Consider the following 15,437-nt stretch of genomic DNA (forward strand, 5'->3'; position numbering starts at 1 on the left):
TGCAGCATGTTAATTTCTTTTGCGAAGACACTAGTCTCTGCATGAGAAATCACAGCAATAGAATGTATTGAATGCGGTGAATCTGCATGGTTCAGTGAACATATGCAGATTTACCTGCGTTCAATAGAAGGCAAGCGCTTTGGACGCAGAGAACATATGCTGCATCCAAAGCGCTGCTTGGTCAAGATCGTGGCCACCCGACCTTAAAAGTTATCAAGAATGTTATTCACAACAGAATGATAACAATTACAGCTTTATCTCCTTTGTCAATTTTAAAATAGTCAATCTTCATGGACTGATAGCACAAAGGCTCTCGAAAAGAGTCATAGCTCCCACAATAAAATTAAGCAAAATGGGAGATGACAAAGCCAAATGTCTTCCCCTTTCCCTTCTGAGCTCTTGCAAATTGAATATGTACAGTTAATGACCAAATGTATACTACTGCATAGCATAAACAACTCCCCTAACAAATTATGGGCATGTGTCTCTAGAACAGTTTCTGACCACATATAGGGAATTGGTGTACTCAGGAGAAATAGTGTTTACAATGTTATGTTTCTTTTCTCCTGTTATAGCTCCTGGGTTAAAAGCAATAATGTAAAAATCATAATTTTTAATTCTCATGAGCCAATATTAACATTTTTGTGATGCACCCATGGGTTCAAAATGCTCACTACACCCCTAAATGAATTCCTGGAGGACATAGTTTACAAAATTGTTTCGCTTTTGGTCCGATTCCACTGTTTGGCACCACAGTGGCTCTGCTCTAATGCAACTGCAAGGCAGTTGCATGCAACCTCCACCAGGGGACGCAGGTAAGGGAAAAAGATAGCACTCAACGTGTAGCACCACAGTGCAAAGCGAGGAGCGCCACCAGGAGGCGGCAGAGTAGCCAAGACAGGCTGGTCAGCAACAAACAGGAAGATGAAGTACCAGAGGTTACAGCTTTTCATGAGGTCAGAGACAAGCCAGAAATTGGAAGCAGACGGGAGTGTGGGATCCAAAGCGTGAGACACAAGACGTAGTCGGCGTACAAGCCAGAGAGTCAAAGCCAGACGGGAAACATAGTAACAGAGACGGAAAGCAGGAGGCAGGGTTCAGAATACAAGCCGAGTCATACACTGTAGGAAACCACCAAACACAAACTAAGTCAGGGATGGGGAATGGATCAGGCACAAACACGGGTAATCAGAGGCAGAAGGATCACTAGGGTATATGGGTCAGCTACTCAAGCCAGGGACTGGAACTATCACTGACATAGGTCTGAAGGAACAGCAGACTGAAATAGCCACACTGAAGCCAAAATGAGGCAGAAAAGGTTAACCCCATCATGAACAGACCGGGGAGAGAATAACATAAAACAAACCCCTGCCTGGATCATGACATCTGTAAATGTGACATGTGTTATGATCCCAATGGCAGAGGATCTCTGATATTCCGGCAAGATAGCAAAAATATAAATACTGCTCTAGGGAGGTGGAAACTGGGCTAACCGCATACCTGATCCTGACACAAACAACTAAAAGTAGCCGGTGAACGTGCCTACGTTGGTTCTAGATGTCTCGAGCCAGCCGGAGAACTGACTACCCCTAGAGGGAAAAAATAAGACCTCGCTTGCCTCCAGAGAAATTGAACCCCAAAGATATAGAAAGCCCCCAACAAATAATAACAGTGAGGCAAGAGGAAAACACAAACGTAGAGATGAACTAGATTAAGCAAAGTGAGGCCCAATAGTCTAGATAGCAGAAAATAGATAGTGGACTATGCGGTTAGCAGAAAACCCTACAAAACATCCACGCTGAACATTCAAGAACCCCCACATCGACTGACGGTGTGGAGGGAGAATATCAGCCCCCTAGAGCTTCCAGCGAGTCAAAAATCAAATGTAAAGCAAGCTGGACAAAAACACTGAATACTGCAAACGATCCAAATTGTACAAAACAGACTTAGCTTTTCTTGCATGAGGCAGACTGAAAGGAATCCGGAGGAGACCAAATAGGTCTGGATACAACGATGCCAGGCAAGAGACTGAGTCCAGAGGAGACTCAAATAGGAAACACCCGCTGCTTAACGATACAGCTGGAGCTCAGGCCTGCAACAAGACATACCTAACACAATACCGTTAGTGACCACCAGAGGGAGCCCAGAAACACAACAGTACCCCCCCCCTTGAGGAGGGGTCACCGAACCCTCACCAAGACCCCCAGGGCGATCAGGATGAGCAGCGTGAAAGGCATGAACCAAATCAGCCGCATGAACATCAGAGGCGACAACCCAGGAATTATCCTCCTGACCATAGCCTTTCCACTTAACTAAATACTGGAGTTTCCGTCTAGAGATACGAGAATCCAGAATCTTCTCCACCACGTACTCCAACTCGCCCTCAACCAAAACCGGGGCAGGATGCTCAACAGCAGGAACCATAGGCACCACGTACCGCCGCAACAAGGACCTATGGAACACATTATGAATAACAAAAGACGCTGGAAGGTCCAAGCGAAAAGACACCGGGTTAAGGATTTCCAAAATCTTATAAGGACCGATAAAGCGAGGCTTGAACTTAGGAGAGGAGACTTTCAAAGGAACATGCCGAGAAGACAACCAAACCAAATCCCCAACACGAAGTCGGGGACCCACACAGCGGCGGCGGTTGGCAAACCGCTGGGCCTTGTCTTGTGACAATTTCAAATTGTCCACCACATGGTTCCAAATCCGCTGCAACCTATCCACCACAGAATCAACCCCAGGACAGTCAGAAGGTTCAACCTGACCCGAGGAGAAACGAGGATGAAAACCAGAGTTGCAGAAAAAGGGTGAAAGCAAGGTGGCAGAACTAGCCCGATTATTAAGGGCAAACTCGGCCAGTGGCAAAAAGGTAACCCAGTCGTCCTGATCAGCAGAAACAAAACATCTCAAATAAGTCTCTAACGTCTGATTAGTTCGCTCGGTCTGGCCATTAGTCTGAGGATGAAAAGCCGACGAAAAAGACAAATCAATACCCATCTTAGCACAAAAGGATCGCCAGAATCTGGACACAAACTGGGATCCTCTGTCAGATACAATATTCTCAGGGATGCCATGCAAACGAACCACATTCTGAAAGAACAAAGGAACCAAATCAGAGGAGGAAGGCAACTTAGGCAAGGGCACCAAATGGACCATTTTAGAAAAACGATCGCACACCACCCAGATGACAGACATCTTCCGAGACACCGGAAGATCCGAAATGAAATCCATGGAAATGTGCGTCCAAGGCCTCTTCGGGATAGGCAAGGGCAAAAGCAACCCGCTGGCATGAGAACAGCAAGGCTTAGCCCGAGCACAAATCCCACAGGACTGCACAAAAGAACGCACATCCCGTGACAAGGAAGGCCACCAAAAGGACCTGGCCACCAAATCTCTGGTACCGAAAATCCCAGGATGTCCCGCCAACACCGAAGAATGAACCTCAGAAATAACTCTGTTGGTCCATCCATCAGGGACAAACAATCTATCTGGTGGACAACGATCAGGCCTATCAGCCTGAAATTTTTGCAGCCCTCGTCGCAAATCTGGGGAAATGGCAGACAAAATTACTCCCTCTCTGAGAATACCAGCCGGCTCAGAGACTCCCGGAGAATCAGGCACAAAACTCCTAGAAAGTGCATCAGCCTTCACGTTCTTCGAACCAGGCAGGTACGAGACCACAAAGTCAAAACGGGAGAAAAACAACGACCAACGGGCCTGTCTAGGATTCAGGCGCTTGGCAGACTCGAGGTAAATCAGATTTTTATGATCAGTCAAGACCACCACACGATGTCTAGCTCCCTCGAGCCAATGTCGCCACTCCTCAAATGCCCACTTCATGGCCAACAACTCCCGATTACCAACATCGTAGTTCCGCTCAGCAGGCGAAAATTTCCTTGAAAAGAAGGCGCATGGCTTCATCACGGAGCCATCAGAACTTTTTTGCGACAAAACAGCCCCTGCACCAATTTCAGAAGCATCAACTTCAACCTGGAAGGGAAGAGAGACATCCGGCTGGCACAAGACTGGTGCTGAAGTAAACCGACGCTTCAGCTCCCGAAAGGCCTCCACGGCCGCAGGAGACCAATTCGCAACATCAGAACCCTTCTTGGTCATATCCGTCAAAGGTTTAACCACGCTGGAGAAATTAGCGATAAAACGACGGTAAAAATTAGCAAAGCCCAAGAACTTCTGCAGGCTCTTAACAGACGTGGGCTGAGTCCAGTCATGAATGGCACGGACCTTAACTGGGTCCATCTCCACAGTAGAAGGGGAAAAAATAAAACCCAAAAAAGAAACCTTCTGTACCCCAAAGATACATTTTGAGCCCTTCACAAATAGAGCATTCTCCCGCAAAACCTGAAACACCATCCTGACCTGGTTCACATGGGACTCCCAATCATCAGAAAAAAACAAAATATCATCCAGATAAATAATCATAAATTTATCCAGATATTTCCGGAAGATGTCATGCATGAAGGACTGAAACACAGAAGGAGCATTAGATAATCCGAAAGGCATCACCAGGTACTCAAAATGACCCTCAGGCGTATTAAATGCAGTTTTCCATTCATCTCCCTGCTTTATGCGCACAAGGTTATACGCACCACGAAGATCTATCTTGGTGAACCAACTGGATCCCTTAATCTGAGCAAACAAATCAGACAACAATGGCAAAGGATACTGAAATTTAACAGTGATCTTATTCAGAAGACGATAATCAATACAAGGTCTCAGAGACCCGTCTTTCTTGCCCACAAAAAAGAATCCTGCACCAAGAGGGGACGAGGATGGGCGAATATGTCCCTTCTCCAAAGACTCCTTTATATAACTCCGCATCGCGGCATGCTCTGGCACAGATAAATTAAAGAGTCGTCCCTTAGGAAACTTACTACCAGGAATCAAATCTATAGCACAATCACAGTCCCTATGAGGAGGAAGGGCACTGGACCTGGCCTCATTAAATACATCCTGAAAGTCTGACAAAAACTCAGGGATCTCAGAAGGAGTAGAAGAAGCAATAGACACCAATGGAGAATCGCCATGAATCCCCTGACACCCCCAACTAGACACAGTCATAGCTTTCCAATGTAAAACTGGATTATGGGCCTGTAACCATGGCAGACCCAAAACGACAACATCATGCATTTTATGCAGTACCAAAAAACAAATCACCTCCTGATGTACAGGAGTCATGCACATGGTCACCTGCGTCCAATACTGAGGTTTATTCTCTGCCAATGGCGTAGAATCAATTCCTCTAAGAGGAATAGGATTTTCCAAAGGCTCCAGGACAAAACCGCAGCGCTTGGCAAATGACAAATCCATCAGACTTAAAGCAGCACCAGAATCCACAAAAGCCATAACTGAGTAAGAAGATAATGAACAAATTAAAGTCACAGACAAAATAAACTTAGGCTGAAAAGTACCAATGGCGACAGGATTAACTTTTTTCTTTAAACGTTTAGAGCATGCTGAGATAACATGTGTTGAATCACCACAGTAGAAACACAACCCATTTTGACGTCTATGATATTGTCGCTCGGCTCTGGTCAGAATTCTGTCACATTGCATAGAATCAGGTGACCATTCAGACAGCACCGCCAAAGGATTATCAGATTTGCGCTCCCGCAAACGTCGATCAATTTGAATGGCTAGAGCCATTGAATCATTTAGACCTGTAGGGATAGGAAACCCCACCATCACATCTTTAATGGCTTCAGAAAGACCATTTCTGAAATTTGCGGCCAGTGCACACTCATTCCATTGAGTAAGCACGGACCATTTCCGAAATTTTTGGCAATATACCTCAGCTTCGTCCTGACCCTGAGAGATAACCAGCAACATTTTTTCAGCCTGATTTTCAAGATTAGGCTCCTCATAAAGCAAACCAAGTGCCAGAAAAAACGCATCAACATTCACCAATGCAGGATCTCCTGGCGCCAGAGAGAAGGCCCAATCCTGAGGGTCGCCGCGCAAGAAGGAAATAACAATCTTAACTTGCTGAGCGGAATCACCAGAGGAACGAGGTTTCAGAGACAGAAACAATTTACAATTATTCCTAAAATTCAGGAATTTAGATCTATCTCCAAAAAACGGCTCAGGAATAGGTATTTTTGGTTCAGACATAGGGCTATGGATAACAAAATCCTGAATGCTTTGCACCCTAGCAGCAAGCTGATCCACACTAGAAGTCAAAGTCTGGACATTCATATCTGCAGCAGAGTTTCAGCCACTCAGAGAAAAAGGGGATGGAAGAAGCTAGGCAAACTGCAGCAAAAAAAAACCAAAAAAAAAAAACTCAGAACTTCTTTTTAATCCCGCTTCTGCGATGCATTAAACATTTTCTTTTGGCCTGGCATTCTGTTATGATCCCAATGGCAGAGGATCTCTGATATTCCGGCAAGATAGCAAAAATATAAATACTGCTCTAGGGAGGTGGAAACTGGGCTAACCGCATACCTGATCCTGACACAAACAACTAAAAGTAGCGGTGAACGTGCCTACGTTGGTTCTAGACGTCTCGAGCCAGCCGGAGAACTGACTACCCCTAGAGGGAAAAAATAAGACCTCGCTTGCCTCCAGAGAAATTGAACCCCAAAGATATAGAAAGCCCCCAACAAATAATAACAGTGAGGCAAGAGGAAAACACAAACGTAGAGATGAACTAGATTCAGCAAAGTGAGGCCCAATAGTCTAGATAGCAGAAAATAGATAGTGGACTATGCGGTTAGCAGAAAACCCTACAAAACATCCACGCTGAACATTCAAGAACCCCCACATCGACTGACGGTGTGGAGGGAGAATATCAGCCCCCTAGAGCTTCCAGCGAGTCAAAAATCAAATGTAAAGCAAGCTGGACAAAAACACTGAATAATGCAAACGATCCAAATTGTACAAAACAGACTTAGCTTTTCTTGCATGAGGCAGACTGAAAGGAATCCGGAGGAGACCAAATAGGTCTGGATACAACGATGCCAGGCAAGAGACTGAGTCCAGAGGAGACTCAAATAGGAAACACCCGCTGCTTAACGACACAGCTGGAGCTCAGTCCTGCAACAAGACATACCTAACACAATACCGTTAGTGACCACCAGAGGGAGCCCAGAAACACAGTTCACAACAGACATGGTGTCTGCAATTTGTTCCAGTCAAAATTGTGCTCCAAATGTCAAACAGTGCTCATTCCCTTCCAAGCCCTGCTGTGAGCCCAAACAGTAGTGTCTAACCACATGTAACGTATTGCCACATTCAGGAGAAATTGCCAACAAATTGAGGGATCCCTTTTCTCTTATTATCTCTTGTGAAAATGAAAAATGTAGGGGTAAAGCAACATTTTGAAGAAAAAAATGAATTTGTGTTGAAAAATTGCATAAACTTTTAAGCCTTCTAAAATCCTAACAAAGTGAAATGACAATTCAAAAATGATGCATAGAATTTGATAAGTAACATTTCTAAATACTGCAATCCTTTAGTTACTAAATAGCAAATACTATCACTATACAGCTTCTAAATAAAGTCAACTATATCAAGAGCAGTATTACCAACTAGCTATTGAACGCGTTCTACACCCAGGTAGCGAGCATTTTTATTGGTACATTTATACAATGTCTTCAATAAAATAGCTACAGTGATTGCAGAATGCGAACGCACTGACTCTGGCACCATTTTATTGAAATAATGTACTACAACGTCAACATAGTAGTAGTAGGACATTACTTGAGAAGAAGCACTTCTCGATCATATTAAATTTGTTTATTTCTTCTGGCAGAACAGGGGTTAATCAGCCATGTTGGAAATCCCTGTGTTCACAGGTGTGCTCAGTTAGCCACTCTGTTTCCCTTTATAATCTGGGCTCTGGTATTAATCCTCGTTAGAGCTAGCTTTTTGCTGAATGGCTAATGGAGAGAAAGGAGTTGGTATAAGGAGGAGAGTTGAAGGAGTTATTATTGATTGTTGCTTGGTTTGTACGCGTGGTAATTCCTTATCCATTTCTATTTTGTTTGTTTTTTCCCTTTCCTGCACACCCCGGTAGATTCCTCTGATAACCCTTGTCTGTATAGCTCTGTTTGTCAGGTTGGTGTACTGTGGTGCACAGTAGTGCCCCCCTCTTCCCTGGGTGGGAGAAGACAACAGATGGAGGGCTAACTTAGGAGATTAGGCAAGGGTGGAGGCCCCGGCATCTCTTGATAATAAAAAAGAAAACAACAACTGTGGGATTGCACTTTTCTTGCAGTTCAATTTCACCGCACTTGGAATTTTTTTCCTGTTTTCCAGTACATGATATGTTAAAACCAATGATGTCGTTCAAAATAAAAACTTGTTCCACAAAAAACAAGCCCTAACATGGCCATTTTGACCAAAAGTTTAAAAAGTTATGGCTCTGGCAAGAAGGGGAGCAAAAATGAAAATGCAAAATCAAAAATACCTCTGGTCATTAAGGGGTTAAATACATGCTGCTGGACTGTCCCTGATAAGTGGAGAAGGATGATTGAAAGCCTATCACATCTGGCTAACTAAGGTGGGGGAGCAATGTAACGACACAGCATTTAATCTTAATTATCCAGAGGTAAATTCAATAATCCAGGAGGCATGGACTTTTATCTATATGTTGACTTTTGAATATATGCGTTTTTTGCTTCAGTTGGTCAAGTTCCATACACTGTTGGCATATGAGTCTTAAACATTTATGTTTGATATTTTTGAATGGCTGATGTTTGCCTCATATATCAGCTCCTACAGCTTATTGTCTTCTATCTGCAAGACAGTGATGCAGGGTCATAGAACAAAGGATGTTTGCACGTTATTGACCAAGCCAATTTTTACAATTCTGACCACTGTCACTTTATGTGATTATAACTCTGGAACGCTTTAACGGATCGTGGTGATTCTGAGATTTTTTTTCATGACGAATTGTACTTCATGAGAGTGGTAAAATTTCTTTGCTACGCCTTGCATTTATTTGTGAAAAAAAACAGAAATTATCAGGCCGTTCCCAATGCAGCACCGCTTGCACCTTAGCGGCGTCCATTTTAAACCCAGAAGCTGACACAATATAACCCAAGAAAGGCAACTCCTGAACCGAAAATACACATTTCTCCAATTTAGCATAGAGCATATTCTCTCTGAGTAGCTGTAACACCTGCCTAACATGCTCTAAATGAGTATCATGGTCGCATGAATAGATGAGAATGTCATCAAGGTACACAATAACGAATTTTCCCAGGACATGAGAGAACACATCGTTTATGAAATGTTGAAATACAGCAGGCGTGTTTGTCAAACCAAATGGATCACCAGATTTTCAAAATGACCCTCAGGAGTATTAAAAGCTGTTTTCCACTCATCCCCTTGACGGACTCTTATGAGGTTGTACGCCCCCCTGAGGTCAAGCTTAGAGAACCACCTAGCACCAGCCACCTGATTGAACAGATCGGGTATCAGCAGCATAGGGTATGGGTCACGAACCGTAATCTGGTTTAACTCCCTGAAATCCAGACACGGGCGTAAACCGCCATCTTTCTTCTTAATGAAAAAGAACCCTGCTGCCACAGGCGAGGGCGAAGGCCTGATGTGCCCTTTGCTCAGACTCTCAGCGATGTAATCTTTTAAGGCTTGCCTCTCAGGACCAGAGATGTTAAACATCCTAGCTTTCGGCAATTTGGCCCCTGGTCTTAACCTTATAGTGCAGTCATAGGGACGATGTGTGTTATGACTAGTGTTGAGCATTCCGATACCGCAAGTATCGGGTATCGGCCGATACTTGCAGGTATCGGAATTCCGATACCGAGATCCGATACTTTTGTGGTATCGGGTATCGGTATCGAAACAACATTAATGTAAAAATGTGTAAAAGAGAGAATTAAAATAAAAAAATATTGCTATACTCACCTCTCCGACGCAGCCTGGACCTCAGCGAGGGAACCGGCAGCGTTGTTTTCTTAAAATTCACGCTTTTCCTTCCTTACGTGAAGTCCCGGCTTGTGATTGGTCGCGTGCCGCCCATGTGGCCGCGACGCGAACAATCACAGCAAGCCGTGACGTAATTTTAGGTCCTTCAGGATTTTAAAATTACGTTCTGGCTTGTGATTGGTCACGTCGCGGTCACATGGGCGACGCGACCAATCACAAGCCGGGACGTCACGGGAGGCTGGACACGCGCGCATTTTAGCAAGCCAGAACGTAATTTTAAAATCCTGAAGGACCTAAAATTACGTCATGGCTTGCTGTGATTGGTCGCGTCGCGGCCACATGGGCGGCACGCGACCAATCACAAGCCGGGACTTCACGTAAGGAAGGAAAAGCGCGAATTTTAAGCAAACAACGCTGCCGGTTCCCTCGGTGAGGTCCTGGCTGCGTCGGAGAGGTGAGTATAGCAATATTTTTTATTTTAATTCTTTCTTTTACACATTAATATGGATCCCAGGGCCTGAAGGAGAGTTTCCTCTCCTTCAGACCCTGGGAACCATCAGGAATACCGTCCGATACTTGAGTCCCATTGACTTGTATTGGTATCGGGTATCGGTATCGGATTGGATCCGATACTTTGCCGGTATCGGCCGATACTTTCCGATACCGATACTTTCAAGTATCGGATGGTATCGCTCAACACTAGTTATGACCCCAATGGCAGAGGGTCTCAAAAGTACATACCAAGTCTGCAAACATAAAAAACCAGCTCATAGGGCAGTGGTAACTGGGCTAACCGTATATCTAATCCTAGCACCACAAATAGCAGCAGCCGGGGAACGTGCCTACGTTGGTTCTAGACGTCTCGCGCCAGCCGGAGAACTAACTAACCCTAGAAGGGAAAAGATAGACCTTTCTTGCCTCCAGAGAAAAGACCCCAAAAGTTGGATACAAGCCCCCCACAAATAATAACGGTGAGGTAAGGAGAAAAGACAAACGTAAGAACGAACTAGATATTTAGAAAAGAGAGGCCCACTGACTAATAGCAGAATATAGTAAGATGACTTATACGGTCAGCAAAAACCCTATCAAAATTTCCACGCTGGATATTCAAGAACCCCCGAACCGTCTAACGGCCCGGGGGGAGAATACCAGCCCCCTAGAGCTTCCAGCAAAATCGGGAATCACATTTAGTACAAGCTGGACAGAAAATAAGAGCCATACAAATAACCAAAAAACAAGGAAGCAGGAATTAGCTTAATTTTGCAAGAACCAGGACCAGCAGACAGGAGCAAACAGAAAGGATCTGATTACAACAATGCCAGGCACTGGACTGAGAATCCAGGAAGCTTATATAGCAACACCCCTGGACTAACGACCCAGGTGGGTGCCAAACTGAGAAAGACAATCCCAGAGTCATATCACCAGTGACCACAAGAGGGAGCCAAAAAAGTCTAATTCACAACAGTACCCCCCCTTTAAGGAGGGGTCACCGAACCCTCACCAAGACCACCAGGGCGATCAGGATGAGCAGCGTGAAAGGCACGAACTAAGTCGGCCGCATGCACATCAGAGGCAACCACCCAGGAATTATCCTCCTGACCATAGCCCTTCCACTTGACCAGATACTGAAGCCTCAGCCTGGAGAGACGAGAATCCAAGATCTTCTCCACCACGTACTCCAACTCGCCCTCAACCAACACCGGAGCAGGAGGCTCAACAGAAGGAACCACAGGTACAACGTACCACCGCAACAAAGACCTATGGAACACGTTGTGAATGGCAAACGACACCGGAAGATCCAAGCGAAAGGACACAGGATTAAGGATTTCCAATATCTTGTAAGGACCGATGAAGCGAGGCTTAAATTTAGGAGAGGAGACCTTCATAGGAACAAATCGAGAAGACAGCCATACCAAATCCCCAACACGAAGTCGGGGACCCACACCGCGGCGGCGGTTGGCAAAACGCTGAGCCTTCTCCTGTGACAACTTCAAGTTGTCCACCACATGATTCCAGATCTGCTGCAACCTATCCACCACGGAATCTACCCCAGGACAGTCAGAAGGCTCCACATGTCCCGAGGAAAAACGGGGATGGAAACCAGAGTTGCAAAAAAATGGCGAAACCAAAGTAGCGGAACTAGCCCGATTATTAAGGGCAAACTAAGCCAATGGCAAGAAGGTCACCCAATCATCCTGATCTGCAGAAACAAAACACCTCAAATAAGCCTCCAGAGTCTGATTAGTTCGCTCCATTTGTCCATTAGTCTGAGGATGAAAGGCAGACGAAAACGACAAATCAATGCCCATCCTAGCACAAAAGGATCGCCAGAACCTGGAAACAAACTGGGATCCTCTGTCAGACACAATATTCTCAGGAATGTCGTGCAAACGAACCACATTCTGAAAGAACAAAGGAACCAGATCGGAAGAGGAAGGCAGCTTAGGCAAAGATACCAAATGGACCATCTTGGAAAAGCGATCACATACCACCCAGATGACAGACATGCCCTGAGACACCGGAAGATCTGAAATGAAATCCATGGAAATGTGTGTCCAAGGCCTCTTCGGGACAGGCAAGGGCAAGAGCAACCCGCTGGCACGAGAACAGCAAGGCTTAGCTCGAGCACAAGTCCCACAGGACTGCACAAATGACCGCACATCCCGTGACAAGGAAGGCCACCAAAAGGACCTAGCCACCAGATCTCTGGTGCCAAAAATTCCCGGATGCCCTGCCAACACCGAGGAATGAACCTCGGAAATGACTCTGCTGGTCCACTTATCAGGAACAAACAGTCTGTCAGGTGGACAAGAGTCAGGTCTACCAGCCTGAAATCTCTGCAACACACGTCGTAAATCCGGAGAAATGGCTGACAAGATAACTCCCTCTTTAAGAATACCAACTGGTTCTACGACTCCAGGAGAGTCAGACACAAAGCTCCTTGAAAGAGCATCAGCCTTCACATTCTTTGAACCTGGTAAATACGAGACCACAAAGTCAAAACGGGAGAAAAACAATGACCAGCGGGCCTGTCTAGGATTCAGGCGTTTAGCAGACTCGAGATACATCAGATTTTTGTGATCAGTCAAGACCACCACACGATGCTTAGCACCCTCGAGCCAATGACGCCACTCCTCAAATGCCCACTTCATGGCCAACAACTCCCGATTGCCAACATCATAATTCCGCTCAGCAGGCGAAAACTTCCTAGAGAAAAAGGCACATGGTCTCATTACAGAGCAACCAGGGCCTCTCTGCGACAAAACGGCCCCTGCCCCAATCTCAGAAGCATCCACTTCAACCTGAAAGGGCAGTGAGACATCAGGCTGGCACAAAACAGGCGCCGAAGTAAACCGGCGCTTCAACTCTTGGAAAGCTTCCACGGCTGCAGGAGCCCAGTTAGCAACATCAGAACCTTTCTTGGTCATATCCGTCAAAGGTTTAACAACGCTAGAAAAATTAGCGATAAAACGAGGGTAGAAGTTAGCAAAACCCAAGAACTTCTGAAGACTTTTAACTGACGTGGGCTGAGTCCAATCATGAATAGCTCGGACCTTGACTGGGTCCATCTCCACCGCAGAAGGGGAAAAAATAAACCCCAAAAAGGGAACCTTCTGTACTCCAAAGAGACACTTTGAGCCCTTAACAAACAAAGCATGCTCACGCAAAACCTGAAACACCATCCTGACCTGCTCTACATGCGAGTCCCAATCATCAGAAAAAAACAGAATATCATCCAGATAAACAATCATAAATTTATCCAGATACTTCCGGAAAATATCATGCATAAAGGACTGAAACACTGAAGGAGCATTAGAGAGCCCAAAAGGCATCACCAAGTACTCAAAATGACCTTCGGGCGTATTAAATGCAGTTTTCCATTCATCTCCCTGCTTAATGCGCAGAAGGTTGTACGCACCACGAAGATCTATCTTGGTGAACCACTTGGCACCTTTAATCCGGGCAAACAAGTCCGACAACAGAGGCAAAGGATACTGAAATTCAACAGTGATTTTATTCAGAAGCCGATAGTCAATACAAGGTCTCAAAGATCCGTCCTTCTTGGCCACAAAAAAGAATCCCGCACCAAGAGGGGAAGAGGATGGACGGATATGCCCCTTCTCCAGAGACTCCTTGATATACGAACGCATTGCGGTATGCTCAGGTACAGACAGATTAAATAGTCTTCCCTTAGGAAATTTACTACCTGGAATCAAATCTATGGCGCAGTCGCAGTCCCTATGAGGAGGCAGAGCACTGGACCTGGACTCGCTGAATACATCCTGATAATCAGACAAATACTCAGGAACTTCCGAAGGAGTAGAGGAAGCAATAGACACCGGCGGGGAATCACCATGAATTCCCTGACAGCCCCAACTTGACACAGACATTGCCTTCCAATCCAAGACTGGATTATGGGTCTGTAACCATGGCAGACCCAAAACGACCAAATCATGCATTTTATGCAGAACAAGAAAACGAATCACCTCCCGATGTTCAGGAGTCATGCACATGGTTACCTGTGTCCAAAACTGCGGTTTATTTTCCGCCAATGGCGTAGCATCAATACCTCTAAGAGGGATAGGATTTACCAAAGGCTCAAGAACAAAACCACAGCGCTTGGCAAATGACAGATCCATAAGACTCAGGGCAGCACCTCAATCCACAAACGCCATAACAGGGTAGGAAGACAATGAGCAAATTAAAGTCACAGACAAAATAAATTTAGGTTGCAAATTACCAATGGCGACAGGGCTAACAACCCTTGTTAGGTGTTTAGAGCATGCTGATATAACATGTGTAGAATCACCACAGTAAAAACACAACCCATTCTGACGTCTATGATTTTTCCGTTCATTCCTAGTCTGAATTCTATCACATTGCATTAAATCCGGTGTTTGTTCAGACAACACCACCAGAGGATTAGCAGTTTTGCGCTCCCGCAAACGCCGGTCAATTTGAATAGCCAGCGCCATGGAATCATTCAGACTTGTAGGAATGGAGAAACCCACCATCACATTCTTAATGGCTTCAGAAAGGCCATTTCTGAAATTTGCGGCCAGAGCACACTCATTCCACCGAGTAAGCACGGACCATTTCCGAAATTTTTGGCAATACACTTCAGCTTCATATTGGCCCTGAGAAATAGCCAGCAAGGCTTTTTCTGCCTGAATTTCAAGATTGGGTTCCTCGTAAAGCAATCCGAGCGCCAGAAAAAACGCATCAATATTTGCCAATGCCGGATCTCCTGGCGCTAGCGAGAAGGCCCAATCCTGAGGGTCGCCCCGTAAGAAAGAGATAACAATTTTAACTTGCTGAGCTGAGTCTCCAGATGAACGGGGTCTCAGAGATAGAAACAATTTACAATTATTCCTGAAATTCCTAAACTTGAATCGGTCTCCAGAGAACAGTTCAGGAATAGGTATTTTAGGTTCAGACATTGGACTACTGGTAACAAAATCTTGTATGCCCTGCACACGAGCAGCAAGCTGATCCACACTTGTAATCAAGGTCTGGAC

The 15,437-nt window shown here is 45.3% G+C and overlaps 1 protein-coding gene across 1 annotated transcript in view; it reads left to right on the forward strand.

Annotated features, from left to right (window-relative positions):
* The window catches only part of KMO (kynurenine 3-monooxygenase), a 705,013-nt gene that overhangs the window by 632,895 nt on the left and 56,681 nt on the right, over window positions 1-15,437 (forward strand). The window lies entirely within an intron of this gene.

This window comes from Ranitomeya variabilis, chromosome 2, assembly GCF_051348905.1.
Source record: "Ranitomeya variabilis isolate aRanVar5 chromosome 2, aRanVar5.hap1, whole genome shotgun sequence".
In the NCBI taxonomy this organism is placed as follows: domain Eukaryota; kingdom Metazoa; phylum Chordata; class Amphibia; order Anura; family Dendrobatidae; genus Ranitomeya; species Ranitomeya variabilis.